General features: G+C 36.7%; 1 protein-coding gene across 3 annotated transcripts in view; it reads left to right on the forward strand.

The window, feature by feature from the left end:
* Window positions 1-21759, forward strand: part of LOC140155574 (uncharacterized) — a 70775-nt gene that overhangs the window by 29130 nt on the left and 19886 nt on the right. Inside the window, exon 1 of one of the 3 annotated variants that reach the window (XM_072178476.1) lies at window positions 13715-13760. The exons of the other annotated variants lie outside the window; for them this stretch is intronic. The gene's annotated coding sequence lies outside the window, so the exon portion shown is untranslated. Of the gene's footprint in view, window positions 1-13714; window positions 13761-21759 lie in introns of those variants that run through there. 3 annotated transcript variants of the gene reach the window in all.

Raw genomic sequence — 21759 nt, forward strand, 5'->3', positions numbered from 1 at the left:
ATCGAGGTCAAATTTAACGTTGCTCAGAATATGAAACCGAAAAGGTCAACCGAAAACAAAGGTCGGGTAAAATTTAACGTTGCACAGTATTGCTGCGTGATGATGTCATCACAGTCATACGCCTAACTTACCTCGTGCCCTTGCAAAGGGCACAGTTGCTCTAGTGCCATTTTTGTTTATAATGTTTATTAGAAATTGCAAGCAATTAAAATTATATGGCACTATTTCTTGCAACTTCGAAATTTTGCTACCATTGTGTAAATTTGTTTCAAAATGAGATAAAACACGAAATTACATCAAAATGCAATGCATGGGAACCAGATGTAATTCCAGTTCAGGCGGTGGATGTTACTGGAAAGCAGTTTTTTAAAGAGAATAACTAGAAAAAAATAGTTGTAACAATCTTTCCATGGTCATAATGCACAAATGAGGATAGAGGAGTTGCCGAGACATAATAATAATCATTATTATTACTTGTATGATTTGTATTAAATGTTTTTTTTTCCAAATGGGTAACCTAGCCTTATAACATCCACCTAACATTGTTCGTTATGGTGATTAATTACCATGTTAACAAAAATGCGGTTATTCTGCACTCCGGAGTCCGGAGTAAAGCATACCTATAGCCCCCTGGTACGATTTTGTTCGTTCCGCAGCCTAAAAAGGATACTCTGAGTACACTCTACAAGTGATGGGGTCGAGTGATAGAGGTCAATACACTATAAGAGTTATACCTCGTTCGGTTGGGCACGCTGGTGCAAACGGGCTCTGATACATGATTTAAAGGTTGTGGTTCGAACCTCAGCGGTGCCACCACGCATGTTGTGCACTTAGACAAGGCACTTAATCTATATTGTCTCTCTCCACCCAAACGTTTTTGCATTTAAAAATGCACCTGGATTATGTGGTGATTGGACAAATTTGGGCGATTTTTGGGTGCTTTTGGTTGAAAATTGGTATTCTGATGGGTAGAAAAAACAGCAAAAAGTAGGTATAGAGAAAGTCAACATCCGAAAGGCTGGCACACCCCGTACAAAATTTTATGAAGAGACCCCTCTGGGATTTAGCTACAATTTAACGTAACGTAAACTATAAAATATAATGTCCAATTCAGTGAAAATTATAAAAGAGCCTTGCAAGTAGTAAAATGTAACATAAAACAAAAAGTGTATAATGATCATGAATGATGAAGAAAGACTATCTCAAACTATTCATGCTATTTAAGGGCACTGTGATCCCAGGGTGAGAAAATGGATCTGATCTCTCCGTGGCATTTAGTCTATTTGTGGAATCAGTAGCTAATTTTACATGTTGCTATACTATTTGTGGCTGTTTCTATCTTGTATATCATAAATTAAATAGAACGTATGACCTTTAGACAACTTTGTTACATTTTTAGACCGTGATCATTGCTTTGTTGTTCTTGTTCATAAAAGAGTCTGTTTTCCGTGAATGTAAAACACTCTCATAAATACCATACAATGTTTTAAATTTTTAACAAAAAATAGTTTACACTCACCTGACTCACCACTTATTCGAATTGTCAGAATAGTTATCTTTAATATCTCCAACCCCTGCTTGTGTTATCTCGTCAAGAAGAAGAACCACTGCTGCAGATTGACTTTAATTTACTTCAGCAGTTTAGTCAGCAGCTTCTTGCATGCACCAGATCCAGATTTTTGTCTTTCAGAAGCTTTAAGAGTTCGGTATGTTTGGTTGTTTTTCCTTTGGAACTGAAGCTCCGGAAACCTGGTTACCGTTGTATAACATCACATCATCGGAATCTGTGACAAGTTCCCGCCCGCGACTTATTGCTCGAGGAGGGCATTTGCCGGGCCGCAGAATTACCCCTTGCGTCGTATCACTATAGTAACGACCCTTTACTATTAAAAGGTTCACAAGTTCGGGTGAGCATGTGATTATTACGAACTTTATTTTGGAGTTTAAAGGTATAGATACAAAATCAAAACAAATATAAACAAAACTGTGAAAGTGCCAGTAAATTATTTAATAAACTGTGGTTGTCACCAACGTTACGAACATGTGGTAAAATTTATAGCCTGTATACGACGCAGACTCTTAGATGTAGGCACATATCCTATATGTCAGTAGAATTAGTATTTAGTAAAATCAGTTTTATCATTACGTTTATCTAAAATCAATGAATGTTTTTGAATAACAATCGAGTTTTCAACTTATCGACACGGTCATGTTAGATTTTTATTTTATTTTTCAATATGAAGGCCACAAACAAGTCAATGTTCTTTGAGCTGAGGTCCATACCTGGGGTCAATAGCAGAAATATCAATATGGACTTATGGTTGTATGGTGTGTAATCAATATATCGTTTCAAAACAAGTGGAAAATATAAAATACGTCATGAATATTGTTAATAATTTGAGGGTTGATTAAAATTGATTGAGCATATTTAACAAAATATAATAACATATATAACTCAGTCGTTGTAGTGTGGTCTATTATATGTTTCTGTAGGAGGGGGCGGGGTGGGTGGGTCTGTAGTGAAATTGTTAATTAGGGGTCAAAATTGGGGGAAAAACAACAATGGCAAATTTGATGGGGATTGGAGCTTCATTTGATGGGCCAGAATCAAAAGTGCATTGCCGATGCCGGGATTGAACCCAAATGGCTGCAAAGACGACCCACTGGTCGTGTGATACTTTCCAGGTTCATTGAAATAATTTGGGCAGAGCCTTCTGCTGATCATCATAAAGTGAATGGTACACTTTCGGACTCCTACATGTAGAAGGTCTTAAAGGCGGTTCACGTTATAGGCCGTATACCCACTTTCATAAATGTTTTGTTTGGCATGTAGCAAGGAATATTTTAACGCACCTCCTCCTGGCACGTTCGTGCAGTGAGAATTAAAATCCGTGCAGTGGGAATCACAAATCCGTGCCTAATGTTTCTGTAAGTTTCAACCACACTAACGACCAGGATATTAAATCAGTTTCCCAGCAAATACAAAACGTTTTACAGAAAATGTTTAAATGTCGGATAATATAGAGGGTAACATTCTATATATAACATTCAGAAAACATTTTTTTAAACTTGATGCAAAAACATTATAACAAAATGTTATTGAATGTTGACAAAAAATTTTACAAAAATGTTTGCTAAAATATATTTTGACAACATTTGAAACAGGCAAAAATGTGATTTTTCATATAACATTGTATATTGAAAATGTTTTCATGACTATTATATATCCCGACAATTAAATGTTTTAAAAACATTTTGACCAAAACGCGTTTATAACACGTATTTTTGTGTTTGCTGGGAAGACTAACCGAGTCAAACAATTCTATGACATAAATACATACCAAATGCCTTTAATTGGGACAAGCGGGTGCGTATGTATGTAGTTTGTATGCGTTTTTGCATTCTTATTAAGCGTGTTAAGGGCTCGGATAGCAACGTTTGCACAGTATTTTTCTGGGACATGAGAGCACATCACACACATATCGAATTGCATTCTGAATACGAGGGATATCCCCGGGGATGTCCTTTTGATATCAAATAATTTTGATTTTTTTGAAATTCGTGATATACAAATTTTATGGCAAGTCCTCGAAGTAAACTTTATAAATCAAATGATATGTACTTAAAGTGTATGTAGCCGACGATCATTTAAAATTTTTGACCTTTGGTGTTGAAGATACGGGAAGTATAAAACGTAATCGCCACTCGCGCACTTTTTTGAGACTACGGCTTTTCCGAAAGCAGCCTTGAACCCTGAATTCAGGGCTAAATTTTGGGTTGTTACACGGAATTCAAAGTAATAATATCATGAAAATACCCACCGAGGGGACTATGATACTTATTCAGAGCCAATCTACAATTCTATACATTCTGTTATTTCCAAAAGCCGATGATCAAACAAATATTATCATGGAGCAGGACCAGATATCAACGTTAATTCCACGGTAAGCTTAAAATGCATTCAAAACGCCAAAATGCAGTCACAAAATTACAAAATCACCAAAACGAATTGTAACCTAGGTATGCAGAAAAGAGTTGTTAATGTATATAGCAATAACAAAGTATGTGCCAAAAGATTTGTCTTTGGCATGTCGCAAGTTCTTGAAATATCACCAAAATATCAAATTTCTAAAAAAACGCCCCAAAATTTAAAACAAACATGAACCTTCCAAAATAAATGCACTTTTGCACTCGTAGGCCCGGTCAATACCTGGCGCTGTGGCTTTTGGGATTCCTCGTCGCTTTCTCTCTCCAGTTACCAGTACTTGCCCTTACCCCAGCCCTTAAAGCAATATTATAACATTATCATACAAAATAGATTAGCATTTCTTTGACATAAAATGTTAGTTTTTACTGTCAGATATATCCCCTTTTATTTTTGAGCCGAACAACTACGTCAAAGCAAAGAAAATTGGAATTTACTACCAGCGCGTATGTCGCCAATACGTACCACTCCTTCGGTCATGTTATGGTACGACCCTTTGTTGTGTAGATCACCGTCCCGCACTGTGTGTTATGAACATCGTGTATGCGTTCGACTATAATAATTCCATCGTAATAATAAGACGCCGGTTCCGGCGCTTTATTCAAAATATCGGATTTTGACAAAACTACAGCACCTAGAGTCTTGATTTTTGCAGGGTATATTGGTTTATTAAAGTACAATATAATTGTGTAAAAAAATGAATTTTAAAAAATCAGTGAGGGCGTCCTCAACAGCAAATGTTATAATATGGCTTTAACACGAAATCAATAAACCAAGCTAAACAGCTGTGCGTGTACTTTCATCGCGATCGTTGCAGCTAGGTACACAAATTAAAATAAGTAAATAACGACAAGTCAATTAAAGGATTTACATTTTAAATGAAAACCTACCCTTCTAAATAACCCGAAACTTAATTTCTTTTCTGATTAAAATTTTATAGAGATTGTGTAATTTTATGAAATTGTAGGCACCTATGTGCATTTTATGCAACTTTGCAGAGTTTCTATCCGTTTGTTTCATTCTGATTTACATTTTTTAAACATAATGCTGTTAACTTGACATTTGGTGAACCAGGGTGTACTTTCATCGAGTTGTAAGCCTAGCTAGTTTAAAAAATGACAAAAAAATCGAGTCATTAAGTATGCACTTTCAAAGTCTATCCATTTTATGTAGCTATGGCAGAAAAAACGTCACATCACAAAATCTTGAGAATCTTGGTCTAACGAGCTATTTGAAATAATCTTAATCGTGTGAGCAATCGTGGAAAATATTATTATAGAAACAACGATAAGTTGTCTTGAACATTTGGTGGTAAAAGTAATGACACTTGTTTAGGGGGGGCCTGATGCAAAAAAGGGGGGCCTGAATTTTTTTGACCCTTCTAGGGGGGGCCTGAAAAAAATGACTAAAACTTTTCCTGGGAAAATTGAGTTTATATGCTTTTCTGTGGGGTTGATCCATAATTTCCATGTGAAAAAAGGGGTGGGGGGGGGCTGAAATTTTGATATCTCGAAGGGGGGCAACATTTTCGCGCATTTTGCATCAGGCCCCTAACAAGTGTTTGTGAACGGTCCCTAATTATGTTAATTTTAAAGCTTAAATAGTATAACTATATATCCTTTTTTTTACGCTTAAAAGTTGCAAGTTGTGCCCACAGGGTAAATTATTGGACCCCTATATTGTTCTTGTATTAGCAATCAGGTGATTTTTACCATTTGCACCTTTGAAGCATATTATATGACCACCTAATAAAACAATATAGGCCTACCGGTATAATTATTTATTATGTGAGTTTTAATTTGAATTGCGTATTCTGATTTCATTTCATGAGTAAACATCTCAAAAAAAGTAACTGAACCCCCTTAAATAATGACCTTTATTCAAAAACGAGTGATTGTATTACAAATCTGTAAAATGCGTTGGAACCAGAATTTATTTCTGCACATTTTTACACCTCATTTGTAGCAATTGACTAAATATTGACGTCACAGCGTACATTTAAATCAATGTATAGCCCAAGATCTGAAAGTTGCAGTAAATTCTATTGATTTTGCATTCAGTGTAATCTGTGTAATGACATACCTGAGTGTTTTTGTATTGTAAACATTTGTATGTGAGTGCACCCTTCAAATCTGGACCTCACTACATTAAATTGACCGTTATTGTTTTCTGGGCTATCGTATCAAATGAGGTGTCAAAATGCGCAGAAATAAATTCTGCTTCCATCGCATTTTACAAATTTGCAATACAATAGCCCTTTTTGAATAATGGCCATTATTTAAGGGGGTTAGTTACTTTTTTGAGATGTTTATTACTTCTAGCATTCATCTCCGTTACCTCACTTCCTACACGGGAGCTTCATTTTGAGGACTAGTCTTATAGGGTGTTTTTCGTATGTTGTGAAAAAATGCAAACCCAAAGACTTGTACTAAGACTAATATTTCAGGTTATGGATTCTTATTGGGAAAACGCACTTTCTAATATCTTTTATAACCAAAATCAAAATTTACATAAAAACTGTTTTTTTATGAGATCCACCTCATCTAATTTATGAGGAAACAATTGCAGCTAATTGCATAGGCCTATAGGCATATACTCAAAATTTCCGAGCTTAGACTTGTGTTGTGAGTTGTGACAAGTCTTTGAATTTTGTGACTGCAATGCAAGAAATCATGCAAAATGGCATAATTATGTTGGCCCAACTATTAAAATTTGACTTTTATTGCCATCAGTAAGAACTATTATTAAACTGAAGATAAAGCTATGTTTCATTTGGCAAATCAGGATAGGCCTATACTATTTTTTTTAATCCAAAAGAAATAATTCTTTCTGGAATAGGGTGAGACCTATAGGCTCTTGATGGTTCACTCTTAGAAAAAAGGTGCAACTTAAACTATTGTTGGTATGAGGACCCTGTTTAAGTTCACTATCGGAACATTGAAAAAGTTCTACAAATTAGAACTGTAAAGATTTGAATAGAACCGTTTTGAATTCAATAATTCATTCGAATCAGGGACTCATCAAGAAAGGTGAAAAGGAGTGTAAGCCCGGGTGTTAGCCCCTTTTGGTTCAAATCATGAGAACCTTTTCTTAGAACCTTTGAAGGTTACTTACTTCTTCTACTTAGAACCCTTGGAGGGTTAACTTAACGGTTCATTAATGCCTCTTCTATAAATAATCCAGCTAAAGAACTTTTTTGGTTCTACAAAGAACCACGGGCTTTCCTTAATTCTATACTGTTAGACATATCTTTTCAAATCCAGATCTCCGACATGACATGGGAGAGCTCTCATTTTAGACAACATATCAATTGACATAATAACAACAACACTAATAATGATAATAATAATAATAATAATAATAATAATAATAATAATAATAATAATAATAATAACTTAATAATAATAAAAATAATAATAATAATAATAATAATAATAGGCCTAATAATATAAATAATAATGATAATAATAATAAGGCCCTAATAATATTAAAAATCAATATCATCATCATCATCATCATCAGCAGCAGCAGAAGCAGCCATCAGCAGCAGCAGCATCACTGCATCATCAGCATCATCCATCATCATCAGCACCCACTGCCACCCAGCAAGATTTTTATCGCATCTCCACTCAAACCTGAAAGCTTTTTTTGTGTGTATTGTGTTAATTTGGATCCAAGGAAAAAATTACTATTTTGTTTATTCCAAAATTTTTTTTTTTTTTACGTCAATACAGCCTATTTTTATTTATCGTATAACAGCCGTAAAATTGGTTTCGTGTCCTACACCACCCTGAGCACTCTTTCAACTCGGCTCTGGCTCGACGAGAAGTCAATGCGCATGTCCAGTCTGGTGAAAAATCGGGTTGCCTTTTTACATTGCAAGACGAAGGTACCGCACCCTGATGCTCGTCCATTACTGTAAATAAGGAATGATTTGGGCATAGAAAAACGTTTAATATTTCCCCTATTCTGGCACTAGAAGCGTCAGGGAGGTAATAATTAGCGATCGCAAGACTTTAGGGGTAAGTACGCTGGCTCTGGATGTTTTTATTCGCCCGAAAGTGTTTTTATTTGGCAAATATCCGTGTTGTATTTTTGTTGTGTCCGGTATCGCTGTGTTATGTGAACATGGGATACCTCCCATGAAAATATTTCTGAGGTGGATCCAGTCAGTGCTTGATTTTTACCATTTACCGGCGAAATATCACAAATTCAAGTGAGTATACAGTAACACAAGTTGTGTTTTACCATCCCATGGCGTATGATGTATATATTTTGTCGGGAACATGAAAAACACACAAAATATTTTCCGGTCTACATGAAAATGCTATGCGGAAGGAGCGGCCATGATTGTTTAATTTTCCGTGACATGTTACTGTTCGTGATGTTGGAATAACATTGACGAAGGCGATGGCTGATTTCATCATTGCGTACAACAAACCACTGCTGAGGCATACACATATCCGTTGTTCAGATCCAGTAATGTCAGGTTATGGAGTGAATATTTTGGAGGATACTTCTGCAATACACATGCATCAAATTACAAAATAATGAAAATGAGAATTCAGCTCAGTCGGCCATTTTGACAGATGAAGATGGGTGGTGTTGTCTGGAGGAGTGTCATCGGTTTTACACATTGTTTTTCAATCACTGATGTCCAACTGTGGTATTGGAGCCATCCAGGAACAAGTTTTCAATACTAACGCCTGCTATTTATTTTTGAGGGTTCCATCCGTCAATTTAAAACAATTTCACATAATTGATTGCATGCCGTACATCCAGCCTGGATTTTGTTTCCTGTGTCTGTGATAGTGTGCATGTGTACATTGTATTCACCATTCTGTTAAAAAAAAAGACTTTGATTGAAAACCTGCAGTGGAAGTAGTATGATATTCTTGAATTAAAATGGAAATCCCAATTCCGCAAAAATAACCTGAGAGTGAGACTGACATGAACCTGAGACAAATATATTCGTCTCAGCATGAACATGCCCATGAGTGTTGGTTTTTGTTGTTGTTGCTTTTGATATAAGTTTTGGGAACTAAGGAAATTGGTACCGTATCATATCAAGTAGGTGGTTGGGCATATTTTCTATCCTCAATCCAGGCCACTGATAACCGACGATGGATGTGAGGATAGAATGCATGTGGCGGTGCTATCTCAAAAGCAGCGTCGGAATCGGTGTGAAGCATGACACCATGTAAAGCAATGGAAATTGAAGTAAACTACCAGACAGCATTAGCGCCAGAAAAAGTTGTCAAATGACACAGTTTTTCTTCACTGTACAAAAGTGTTTAGAGATTCATTTATTATTGTCCTCCTATTTGGTGCTTTTCCTCCTTTTTCATTGAACCTTGGTCTCTGTCTCAGTCATGACTGTTTTACACCTGTGCTGTGGTGTACACATTATTGCACAGCCTCTGAAACAATACATGAAAAATATTATGTGCACATGAATTTATTAGGTCAAAGAAAGAAAGAAAGCTGAGAGCAAGACACTACATCATAACATAGTGTATGCTAAAATCCCACCCTTGCCACCAATAACACATACACACAGTCACACACATGTAAAATCAGTATAGCATCAAATATAATAGCAAAAATGCTGTTCAAACTTGCACGTACATGCATATGTCCTGTGACTCCTGTCCTGTGTAATTATAAAGATGAAACCTAGCATTTTTCTGATATAATCCGATTGTTTTTATGACCAAATTTCAATGTTCATTTCATGCAATGACGAAAATAAAAATTTGTCACAGCTTAACTGCATTCCAGTTCACCTTTTTTTTTAAATTATAATTTTGTTCATTTTTTTTTTCTTTTTTTTTTCTTTTTTTTTTTTTTAAATTGTCGTGGAGAAAATTGAACATCAGCCACTAAGTGGCGAAAAAACTATAATGAAAAACATGGGCCAAAATTGCAATAAAAAAAGAAATCCAGCATCTGTGTACATACAAAAAATGCGCTTTGGGCTTTTGGTCAAAGAAAGCTGAGAGCGAGACACTAGTGTGTAGGCAAAAATCCCACCCTAGCCACCAATAACACATACACACACATGTAAAATCAGTATCAAATCACTAGTGTCTGTGACTTTGGCGGATAAAAAATTTCGGGGGTTAGATTGTTGTAACTTGTACATTGTATGTATGTTGATTCATGCACCGAGGTGTATCACTTCACTTGTATGTGACGTATGGTACAGAAGACTAATAAAACTCTATAATAAAGAAATTCTATTGTAGTTACAGGTAGATGATTTGAACATTTTTTCTTTTTCAAGGCATTTGAGATTTTTATGGCATAAAATCAACATAGTATAAACTTGACTTTGACAATTGCAGAAGTTGAGTCACTGACTGTTGTTATCCAACACTTTAAGGGGGTACTAAACCCCTGGCCAATTTTGTGCCTATTTTTGCATTTTTCTCAAAAATTATAGCACATTGGTGACAAGTAAGATATGTATATTATAGGGGCAAGGACTACAACTACTGTACTGAAAATTCAGCAACTCAAAGCAAGTAGTTATTGATTTATTGATCAAATACTGGTTTTCCCTCATTTTTGAATGTAACTCCACAACTGTTGTCTGTGCTGAAATAAAATTTCCAGAGCAGTGTAGTCCTTGCCCCTATAATATTCATATATTACTTGTCCCCAATGCGCTATAATTTTTGAGAAAAATGCAAAAATAGGCACAAAATTTGGCAGGGGTGTAGTACCCCCTTAAGGAATACCCCACCTTTGTGTCCTTTATCATATGGGTGTCTATCCTCTATCCTGCTACAGTGGGGAATGCTTGTAAACGTACATTTCCCAGATAGCGAGTGTGTTCCATACAAATTCAATCAGGCTCAAAAGAACTTTTCAGCCTGAATATATCAACAGATACAATATTACAATATATACCGTATGAGTATAACGTGACGGTGCCGTACCTCTGAGTCCTCAGCGACTCGGGTCACATGATCGCATAGTCTTCACTGCAGCCAATGTGGTCCCGCTCCATCCGCCTGTTTGTGTGGAGGGAGCGGAACCAAACTGGCTGTGGAGTGCGGAGAGACTATGCGATCATGTGTGACCTAACCATCTGCGTGAAAAGCGTAATTTTGCTAGTGCCGTAGACTTCATAATCATAGGGCCGTATTTCTCTTCAAAATATCTCATTTGCAAGGATTTTGTAAACATGGAATCAGATGATGACGTTTATAATGTACATGTAGGAGAGGATACATTGGACCTGAAATTTGTAAATGAATTTACATGATTTACGCAAGGTTATTGTACATGTACAGTACAACTTGTGCTGACGAAACAAAGTTGGACGTGGGCAACTACCAATACTACTAGCTTGTACATTGTGAATAAATTTGCTGTTTTTAATTAATTAATAAATAAATTTGTTAGTACTGATTTGCAAAATGCATGTCACAGCCTCTTATTTTCCTTGTCGTATTGTAAATTTGTAATCAGTGGTTAAGTTAGAACTTCCAGACTAGTTTGAAATGTAATCATATACTGTGCACGAAAAAAGTATCGAAAAGTTACACTTATTCAATAGACACAAATTAATTAGTGGTTGATAAATAGCCTCTAGAATTATGCAGTGTGTCAAATGAGGTAACCCGTAACCAGTTTCAAAATATCTCCATCTATAGTCTATCTACCTCCATTCAGCAGCACTAGCTTTGAAGTTCAGTGTGTGTTGCGTTAGCTTAGCGTTACTTGTGCGTGTACATACTTTTTACATGTGCGATCAAAGTGGCGCATATGTACACAAGAAACCACGCTAAGCCAACGCAGCACACGTTGAACTTCAAAGCTAGTGCCGCTGACTGGAGGTAGATATGGACTATATCATTCAATCACTCTTATTTTGTAAGGTAATTAAGTTTTAGTGTACGATACTGCCTTTGTTTGAGTGTTGAGGATACTTTTTGTTTGCAGATGATTGGTAATTATTTGGTATGGGACGATAAACATGAACTAGGATTTAATAATTACCTAGATTTAATCTTTCCCGGAGAAATCCTTTTCAAATGGCGGAGCTTTTGGAACTTGAGCAAGTGCCATCCTCAGAGCCTCAAGATGGCAGTCGCTCTAGTTCCAAACGTTTGTAACATTAAATCGGTGTGGTAAAATATACGAGGACTTAATTGTTTGTTAAATCGAATTACACATGCACCGTACAATCGTACATGTTGCAATTGTGTATGATGTTGTTGAAATTGCAACACCGTGAATCATGGCAGTTCCCGTTGCAAAAAAACATAAAACCGTCTGGGAAGGAATACACAAATGGCTCAATTATGACGGTGACCAGATGTGGTGCACCACATGTAGATGTGGTGCACCACATTAAGCGGCGGACATAAATATAGGCCCTAAATATCAGATAAGTAAAAGTCCAGAAATTTACTCACGTTTTATACGTTTCATCTTCCGTGCGGAAGATTTCATCAATACCGATACAGCCGCTGCACCATCTCTGGTCCTCCTACTCTCATCCCCAGGGTGTGCAGTTGTTTGCAGTAGCTGATCGTATGACTCAAAGAATAAGTTTGTTTACAAGAATCTTTATCGACGGCCTTGGAGGACCAGTGGTGGTGCACTATATCGGCGCATTACTGATCGGTGCATTACTGATGAAATCTTCCGCACGGAAGATGAAACATGTAAAACGTGAATAAGTTTCTGGACTTGTACAACAAAATCTGATAATTATTTTACATGTACATGTACATTAGGTGCAAATATTAAATTAGGCACCAGAGTTTTTGCGGTTCGCTAAAGCGACATTTTCAGCGCATTTGGGTGTCCAAAGCGCATTTTGGGTTCCATCGAGAATGTTCACGATTTTGACCCATCGATAAGCTTAAAGTTAAAACTTACGATTTTATGCCCCAAATCGGCAGCATTTACAAGAAAATTCACGCAATATTGGTTCTAACTTCACTTATGTACATCAAAATACAAATAACGATCATTAAACCAAGCATAATGTGGGGAAATTTACCCTTGCTTTCGACATTACGATTGACAATTTGTGATGGTCGCCATCTTTATTTTTATTTTTCCAGAAACTGGAAATGAACCGAAGTCGGTCGTAATTGATTGACATGCCATCGTTTTACCGATGTTTTTTCGTGTTTTGCATTGATAACAGGGGATCACGCATTTTAGCGCATTTTGACCTATTTTTTGGCGCATTTACGCGCATTTTGAAAAGTGGCCAGCGCATTTTGCTGTTTTAAATCGCGCAAAACTCCGGTGCCTATATTAAATCAAGTAAATTTTGTGGATATATGACAATTTGCATGCATGCATGCGAAGTTTCCTGGTTTAAGCCCCTTTTGTAATCTTGAATCCTGTTTGTTCCAATGACTGCACTTCTTGAATCATAAGGTCAGGCGTAAGTGAAATAAAACAAGGAAGTGTAAGCAATCGTACATTGTAAGTTGTTATTCTCCTGTATACATGTACATGCAAACAGGTTTGCTTATAAATTACAGTGCAAGCAAGCATTGCATAGTGCAAGAGCCTGTCAACCTTGAGCTTTCTCGACATGTAAGCACTACATTATCATGATTATGTACATGTACAGTGTGATATTTACTTTCAGTTGTGTTAGCTTGAAATGTAAAGGCAATTAAGAAAGATTATTATTATTATTATTATTAATGTGGTTTTGTTGTTTGTTTACTTTTACAGAAAGGCCTATTTCCCTAGGTCTGCCAGCTGAAAGCTGGACATATCCACCTTGTAGCAGGTGAGTTTTAAGCACATTATCACTTTCTTGTCATGTCATGATGTGTGTGCATGTCTCGGTGTTATGTATAAATTTATAGCAAAAGGTGCCATACTGTACAGAGCAGCATACAAAAATGTAAAAGTTGACCAACCTTTGTACCTTCCCCTAGATATAAGAGACTACGGTACATGACACCTTCAGCAAGGAATGAGCAACACATTGCAACATAAATGTAAACCTTGGGGACACACCATAAAAGATTACGGTACTAATTAAGTGGATTAGCAGAACAAGCACATGTGTTGCACTTTTGAGCTTCACTTCATCAGGCATCTAAATTGGGCATGTGACAGACAACAAGATAGATTCCGCAAAGCTTACTCCGAGTCCTTGTAAAAGGAGATTATTACATTGTAGGTTTGAGAGCTAAGGGAATCTGTCTGGGAGAGTGAAACAACGTGCTGTTAACATCCAACACTAAGAGTGTCATCTACACTTTCAGGTGAGCTTGAGACAAAGGTCTCAATACAGGAGCGAGCTTAAGAAGCATATTTTGATTGTTTTTTCAATCTCTTCAATACGGCCCTGTTGGTATAGCATCCAACATGGCACCCTGTAGTACTCCAGAATATGCAGGCATGAGAAGCTTTTCCCAGACTTCTGGAGATCAAGATATGACCCGCTGTGATCGATGTGAATCCTGTTAAAAATTTGGTGGGAAAGAGTGGAGGTTCGACTGTACCGGGAGTGGAGGTTCGACTGTACCAGGATTGTGGGCCGGCCGGGTCGAACACAACTTTCCTTCTCAATTTTCAACAACAACGCCCTATATCTGCTCGTAGTTATACATTGGACTACAGGTTTAGTAAAAGAACCCAAATTGAAAAGGACACCGCTATGATGAACTGGTGCATTGAAAATGCTTGTGAAACATATACATATTAAATGGCAGCACACAACACCCGTATTGCATGCTGTAGTGCTACAAATAATTGAAAATAATAGTGGAGCTTAAGAAATCATGTAATGGTTGCGAACTTGCTGTATATCTATACCCATAGGAATCGTCATTGTTGTTACAGCATTTTGGACGCCAAATTCTGAATTGTATAAACGTTTTGACTGATCTGCTTAGAACACTAAAAAGATGCCCCAAATATGGGAGCAGTTAATGAAAACCCTCTGCTGACGTGAGTCGCATGACTTTGCACTTCTCTATATCCAAGGACATTGGATAGTTAGTAATCATTATCACACCACTAGTACTACTGGTAGTTGTTGTTCAAAATGATAATTGACATCATCTTCTAAGTGGATAGGTATGCCTAGATACAGAACTGGTCATCAGCGTATTTAGGGCAAAAAGGACATAATATGATTAGGCATTATCAAGAATGAACAAATTGAATAATAAGAGACCTAAAATAGACCCACCCCTTATAAGACAGGCAACCAACTAGAAGCTCCTCAGTACTGGAAAAAAATGGAAAAAGAAACAAAATTCTGTGGTACGGTACAATTATAATTTACCACAAACCACAACAGCTTTGCCAGCATCTAAATTCTGTTGTTATAGACAGTGATCAAATTGACACATGACTACTCAAGGTGAAAAAAATGTGTTGACAAGTAATATTTGTATAACCATTAAAACAAAAGGCACAACTTCATAAGGCTTGGGCAAACTGACATGATAAATTAAGAGTGAAAAAATCAGGACTTGACAGGGATTGAACCCAGGCCTTGCGATTTCCAGTTGAGAGTTTTACCATTGTGCTCTCTGAAGCGTGCCTTGCAGTACATTTGATTGCAAGGAGGACAACATACAAAATACAGGCATGCATAAAATTAGCAGCAGCAAATGTGGGCAGGCGCATCAATCAATAATCAAGAGTGCATTGCAACAGCTATACTCAACGCCATGATCAGTGCTGCATCTGTAAAGTCTTTGAAAGTTGAATAAGAAAAACTTATTTTCCCATTTTTGTGTGCAATGCCTACTGTAGATGTGTCAAATATTATGTACCCTATGTCCCGCTAAAGTATATGGTCATTTTCACGGTAAAGGGTGTAACTTTGGATTTTTAACATTTTGATCCATAGTGTTCTAATAAAGCCACAGAATTCCATGATTTTTGGCCACATAAGTCATCTAGTTAGCAGCTACCTTGGGTAGCATAATCATCTTCAGGAGTTACTGCGTTCAGTTTTAGCAGGCTTAAATGTACCTAATATTGCCATTTTGAAAAACTATAAAAAAAAGTAACATTTTTGTAAAACCCTGTGTTTTCTTCAGTTAGTTCATGGATAATTTTTCTTATCCTGAAAGTACGGTCATATGTTCAGTAAACACTGCCACATTAGATTTAATTGTGAACAGCCCTGTATTTTTGAGAACCGGACTTGAGATTTGTCGTTTCGAGGCTTCATTTTCCGTTAACAATTGTTAACAAACTTTGTGGGTATAGCTTTGGTTCATAATTCTTGGTTATTTCTTCACTTCTTCTTGATTCATAACAGTTGATATCTTAACTTGAAATGGGTAACAAAAATTAGTCGATTTGCGAGCTTTTAAGATTTTTATAAAATCTTGACTTCAAAGAGCCAGTTTTCCGTTAACTTTTTTGAAGCCTCCGAAACAAACTGTTCAGCAAGCTTGGGCAAATATAAATAAAAGAGCTCATCCAATCTATTTATCAAAATGTAGCAAAGTAGATCCTCAAGTCACTTGTTTTTAAATCGTGGAGATATATATCACCGTTTGAAAATGGGACCCAATACAAACTTTCCGTTAACAATTGAAGCCTCCGAAACAAATGAAGCCTCCGAAACAACAATAAGATTAATTATCATCTATGTATATCTAAATTGGTGTTTCATACTGATATCTGCATTGTAATTGTTACTTGATATGTGCAGAATGTCATAAATTAAAAAAATTGTTGATGTTATGGTTAATGTTTGAAAAATATACTGATACCCAAAAAGCCTGTTTCGGAGGCTTCACATGCAAAAAACACCATACTTAACAAATGGGTGAAAAAATTAACATGCTATAAATCTACAATATCTGCCGCATAGAATCATTGATTCAATACACACAAGAAAATAACAGCTTAGATGATCCCAACAGTGTTGTTTTCAAAAAAAAATACTTCTGCAGTGTTAACATGAAGCCTACGAAACAAAAAACATGACTTGCTGTGATAATTTAATTTTTGTCACAACTGAAATTCAATACTTAGAAGCAAAGCATGAAAATTGGTAATTGTGATATTTTTTACCCATTTTTTCATGTCAACTTGCAGTAGTTAGCCAAATATTTTACTTTTATGATCACCTGTGTTGTTAACTGAAGCCTCCGAAACACAAATCGCTTGAATTGCCAATTCTAAAAAATAACTCCAATTTCTGTGAAACTTGGCTGGAGGTTCCTTTTATCAAGTAGTATTTGTACATGAAGTTAGACATTCAAATTATTTTAGGAACCCAATTAAAACTTAAAAAATATGTTTAAGGTTGGGAAATTTCCATTGTAAATGACACTTTATGTTAAAAATTTTCAAAACTGCAATTACAAACATAGCAAAACATGGTATAAAATGTAACTTATATCTGTTGACTTACTTTGGAATGGGATTTCACATGTATTCCAGCTTTCATGTCATAATTTTCTGAGCTTATGTAAAATACATTTTTTTTTTTTTTTTAATCAAAATGTTATGGAAATGTCAAATTTTTTATTAGAAATCAAAAGGTTTAAGCCTTGAAACATTATTTTACTGGAATTTAAGTTGCTCCTATGCATGATTTCAGTAAACAGAAACATATTTAAGTGGTTTGAAATTTTGACCCTAAAAATCAAAAGTTACACCCTTAACTGTGAAAATGACCATATACTATTAAAATTGTTTTCAGTCATGGATTGGTGACTTAATATTTTATCAATCATGGTCAGCATTGTGTGTGTAGTATGTACATGTACAGTACCAGGGGATGTACAAAATGTACAGCCTGCCTAAGCCTACAGGAACAAATAATCACAAACAATATAACATGACCCTGATGCTGTATGATACGATCCGCAATTTCCACATAATTCAACCCATTGCAAACCACAAACAATTTTATTTTGTTCTGAACATTTATCACAGTCATACCGGTACCGTACCTGTTTTCTCCATCCAAAGACATGGTTTCATTGATTAAAGACCATCACTGTGCCCAGGACGGTACCATTTCCCTGGACTAAGGGCTGGGGATGCTGTTTTGCTTAATAAATTGTCAGTCCATGGTGGAGAGTCCAGTATAATGGTTGGGTTACTTTTTCAACAGTCTGGAGATTTTGAGAATAATTTCAGGTCTGGTTACCGTCTGGGCCATTTTAGTGCTTCCAAGTTCTTCTATTAAAATGGTTTTAAATAAAAAATGGTAAATTAGATCAATGGACTGTACTAATGTGTGTACATGACTAACTACACATGTATATCAGTAATATCACATCCTCATCCTGCACAAGTTCAACTTCAAGGTCTTGATGCTGATCCGGTTTGGGAAGTGTCATGTTCTGGGGAAATTTATGGATACCACCAGGTTTGGGAAAATTTCGACCAGGTCGGTGAAAAAAAATAATGCTCTGGTTAGTTTGGGTCAGGCATTTAAAAAGTATGCCCTACTGGTCATTACGTTTCAATACTGGTACATAACATGAAGGTGTGTGTCCAAGTAGGGTCATGCTTTTTCGTTTCAGATGGCGTCACAAGAAACCCCGGGTCTGAATCCGTTCGAAAATATCTCCAGCATAGGTTTGTGTTTTCTTCTGGATTCCACAGTTTATGAATAAATGACCAAAACTTGCGACAAACATGCTACTCTTGTTCGTTGCGTTCAGTGTTCGAATTTTATAGGAAAAATAAATGGTTGTCCCACGGACAACCAGATTACAATTTCTGGTTGTCCGTCTAAGTTTTTGGTTGTCCGTAGGCCTACAAATGTGACTTTTGGCTAGATTTATGGTTGTCCGGCGGACAACCGAATCAATATTTTTGGTTGTCCGGCGACTTTTTTTTAGTTGTCCCGGCAACCGGACAACTAAAATTTCGAACGCTGGTTGCGTTGTCTACGTGATTTCACCTCAGTAAGTTTATTGCACTTCCTGGAACTTCTGAAGGGAATCACGTTAATTAAGGGACATTTTTCACAAATTCCTAACCCCGCAGCCAAGCCTATAAATGCTCATGATATGAATGGGTCTACTCTAAATTTCCTAAGTATTTTGATGAGCCTGTAATCTAGACATGTTTTCCAAATAGCAACCAATTCATTAGTCTACAGAATTGTTTGATCTGCCATCAGGTGTCTGCAACATGAGTCTCTACTACTAAAGTTCATGTTATGCACTTCAGACTTGACTTTGTATGGTGAGATAGCATTCTAATTGAGGGTATGCAAACTTTGAACCCAAGTCCACTGAGTGCAGTCACCTTTGTTATGAGTGATAATTAAACAGGCAGGAAAGACAAATAAATATATTAGTAATTCAAATGGTCAATAACTTTGACATTTGGACTTGTTTGGGGTTGTTGGTAGGTTGTTGTGATGCAAGTTAGATTGCATCATTGGTAAATGGTAACCAGAGATGCCAGCCCTCTGATTCTCTGGGAAGCTCCCTGAAATTAATAAATTTTGTGTACAATCCTACAAACAAATTTGATAACCTCCCTGATTCAGAAAGGTTTTGTACCCATTGGGAAAAGCAATGTAATTCTGAAAACAGGTCTCCCCGATATCTGTGTGAAACCTGTGGACATGATTCCTGAATGTAAATGTTGGCATCTCTGTGTTACCCTCAGTTTCTACTTTCTACTTCAACTTCCTGATGATTGTCACATCCAAATCCAACATTAGATCCGCCTAGATGTGTATTATTATGTTGCATTTGGAAAATGTGTGTTTGTTGCAACGTAATTGGTGTGATAAGTTACAATTGGTACAACTTATTGACATGACTGTCGCATCTATATGATCCATTATCCAACATTAGGTCCACCTAAAATCTCTTGCATTTGGAAAGGGCAGCCTCTTCATTAAGGCACTAAATATGTAGCCCGACACAGCAAAGCATGTCAGTAAATCTGCCATGTAAGACTTGCTTGTATAAAGATCAAATGTGGAGTTGTAAAAAACCAGGTAATCAGGTAATTGCAGCCCTAAGAAGCGCACACCCAAGTGACCCAATACGTACCACAATATTAACCATCGCACCGACAAACACCAATACACCAAAATCTAAATGATGTACTGATTGGGCTTAGGAAATGTTCAGTCAAGGCTCCCGCTGGCCGCGAATTCTTGCGTCCAGGCGCATTTTGTATTGCTGGACGCAATGTTAAATAAATTTCATCGACCCGTTGCGTCCAGTCGCGCAACGGGTTGTAGTGATTATAAGCTTACCAACTTCATCATCATAAAAATTGCGAAAATTACGTTGACTGATCACTCCTAATTCTCCTAATAAAGCTTAATTAATATTCATAAACAATGGACCAATCAGTAAACGAGTTATTGACCTTTCACATTTAACCACTCCCATTTTGCAACACTTCCGGGTCACCAGTCAAAGAATGAAAATTCTTATTTCTTTACGGCAGCAAGGCGTTAATAAGCTTTCAAACACGAGAGCAAAAATACAACTTTCTAAACTATCGTACATTGTCAGCAAGTTTGCATTCACGTAATTTGTTATTGACAATAATATTTACATAAATCTTTAAAATCTCATCAGGAATCTGAAAGGAAATAGTCAAATGTTTGCATCAAACTGCGATGCAATACCGGCAGTCGGGGCTTTGTAAAATTGTATTCCCTGTTGCCCAACACATTAACATACATGTACGGACGCACACAAATTTTGTGGGACGCACATTTCCCGACCAGGTTTTACAGTTGTGCGTCCGATCGGACACAGAGTTTTTGAAGGCTAGCGGGAGCCTTGTGTTCAGTAGTGTATCAGGGCCAGTCGTCCGAGGGGCAGAGAAAAAAAAATCCTGATCTAGGCATCATTTTGGTTCTGTGTTACTGTGATAATTGTGTGCAAAGCACAAGCATTTTTTCAATTGTACATTATTTTAACCCAAAATTAAGGTGAAATTTTGTGTTAACCAGACCAGTTTTCAATAAATATTACACTGTTTTTACACAAAATGAAGTTAAAATTTTGTGTTTACAAGGCTGATTTGACACTATTTTTTTTTTGGGGGAGGGGGGGGGGGGCATTGTGAAGCATACAATGTGGGTTAACTTACTGGTATTTCTTTTTGAGGTGCCTCATAATTCATGAAGGAATATCATTTACCAGTTAGCATAATTTAATCTGATTTTGTAGAATTGCCCACCGGGCTGACATGTCAGTATTTATTTGTTGCCCATCATCAAAATTGTCCTGGGCGGGCAGGGGATTCTGAGACCTGATACATAAACACACTGTACACTTTGCTGTTAGCCCAGAAATTTCACAGCTGTATTCAGCAAACAGTACATGTAGATTAAATTTGTTTACCATTTGAAGCAATGGAATCCTTCTGACACTGTATAATTATTGTACAATTGTTGTACATTACCCCATAAAAAGCAATGTACCATGTATGTACAGAATGTCATGTTCATCATCACCCTTTGTCCTATGCAAGCAAGCAGCCTTGCCCTGTATGTTAGACTTGAATTATAATACTGCTCCAGGAGCCGGTTATGTCTGCACAACATTCATGGTTTGAGTGAAATCCCTGTGCTGTATTTGTCGTGATTGTGGCGCACACAGACATGCTTTCAAATTGGATGTGGTTGAAAATTGGTCTTTACCTTGGGTTTCCGTATGGGCTGCCCCAGACCTGCCCTTTTGTAACAGGGGAGGCTATTTAAGTTAGGCGGGCAGCCTAACTTATTTCTTTCTTGCCATTTCTTTCTTCTTAAGTTAGGCGTGCAGCCTAACTTATTTTTTTCTTGCTGTTTGTTTCTTTCT

The sequence above is a fragment of the Amphiura filiformis genome, chromosome 6 (assembly GCF_039555335.1).
Source record: "Amphiura filiformis chromosome 6, Afil_fr2py, whole genome shotgun sequence".
Lineage (NCBI taxonomy): Eukaryota > Metazoa > Echinodermata > Ophiuroidea > Amphilepidida > Amphiuridae > Amphiura > Amphiura filiformis.